The following is a 1771-nucleotide window of genomic DNA, read 5'->3' on the forward strand; positions in this document are numbered from 1 at the left end:
TTTTTTCTCAGGATGGCTTTGGCAATTCGGGGTCTTTTGTGCTTCCATACAAATCTAATGATTTTTTGTTCTATTTCTTTTAAAAATGCCAATGGGATTTTGATGGGGATTGCATTAAATCTGTATAATGCTTTAGGTAAGATGGTCATTTTAACTATATTGATTCTTCTGATCCAAGAACACAGAATATCTTTCCATTTCTTTGTATCTTCTTTGATTTCTTTTAATAGGATCTTATAGTTTTCATTATATGGATCCTTCATATGTTTCATTAGATTTATTCCTAGGTGTTTTATTCTTTTTATTGCAATTGCAAAAGGAATTATTTTTTTCACTTATTTTTCTAACACTTCATTATTGGAGTATAGGAACGCTATGGATTTTTGAACATGGATTTTGTATCCTGAAACTTTACTGTATTTGCTTATTGTTTCTAGGAGTGCTCTTGTGGAGTTTTTAGGGTTTTCTATGTAGAGAATCATGTCATCTGCAAATAGTGACAGTTAGACTTCTTTATTTCCTATTTAGATGTCTTTGATATCTTTCTCTTGCCTGATTGCATTTGTTAGGACCTCCAATGATATGTTGAATAAAAGTGGCGATAGTGGACAGCTTTGCCTTGTTCCTGATCTTAAGGGGAAGGTTTTTAGTTTTTCACCATTAAGTATAATGTTGGCTGAGGGTTTGTCATAGATGGCCTTTATTATTTTAAGGTATTTTCCTTTTATACCAATTTTGTTAAGTGTTTTGATCATAAATGGGTGCTGTATTTTGTCGAAGGCTTTTGTGCATCTATTGATATGGTTCTTATTTTTTAATTTGTTTATGTAATGTATCACATTAATCAATTTGCGTATGTTGAACTATTCCTGTGCCTCTGGGATGAAGCCCACTCAATCGTGTTGTATAATCTTTTTAATATGTTACTGTATTCGGTTCACTAGTATGCTATTTAGGATTTTTGCATTTGTGTTCATGAGAGATATTGGTCTGTAGTTTCCTTTTTTTGTGTCACCTTTATCAAGTTTTGGTATCAGGGTAATATTGGCCTCATAAAATGAGTTGAGAAGTATTGCCTCCTCTTCGAATTTTTGGAAGTGTTTGAGGAAAATAGGTATTAAATTTTCTTTGTTTGGTAGAATTCACTGGCGAAGCCATCTGGTCCTGGACTTTGGTAGGTTTTTGATGATTCTTTCAATTTCCATACTATTTAGATTTTCCAGTTCTTCTTGATTCAGTCTAGGAAGGTTGTATTTTTCTAAGTACTGGTCTATTTCTTCTAGGTTATTAAATTTGATATTATATACTTTTTCATAGTATTCTTGTATGATCCTTTGTATTTCTGCAGTGTCTGTCATAATTTCCCCTCTTTCATCCCTGATTTTGTTTATTTGTGTCCTTTCTCTTTTTCCTTTAGTGAGTCTAGCCAGGGGTTTGTCGATTTTATTAACCTTCTCAAAGAACCAGCTCTTTGTTGCATTTATTTTTTCTATTGTTTTTTTGTTGTTGTTTTTAATTTCATTTATTTCTGCTCTAATATTGATTATTTCTTTCCTTCTGCTGATATTGGAACTCATTTGTTCTTCCTTTTCTAGTTTTTTAAGATGAAGCATTAGGTTGTTTATTTGAGCTCATTCTTGTTTTTGGAGATAGGCCTGTAGTGATATAAACTTTCCTCTTCTGACCACTTTTGCTATGTCCCAAAAGTTTTGATATGTTGTACTATCATTAACATTCGTTTCTATGTATTTCTTGATGTCTCTTTTTATTT

Source organism: Pteropus vampyrus, unplaced genomic scaffold (genome assembly GCF_000151845.1).
Source record: "Pteropus vampyrus isolate Shadow unplaced genomic scaffold, Pvam_2.0 Scaffold136, whole genome shotgun sequence".
NCBI classification, from domain to species: Eukaryota; Metazoa; Chordata; class Mammalia; order Chiroptera; family Pteropodidae; genus Pteropus; species Pteropus vampyrus.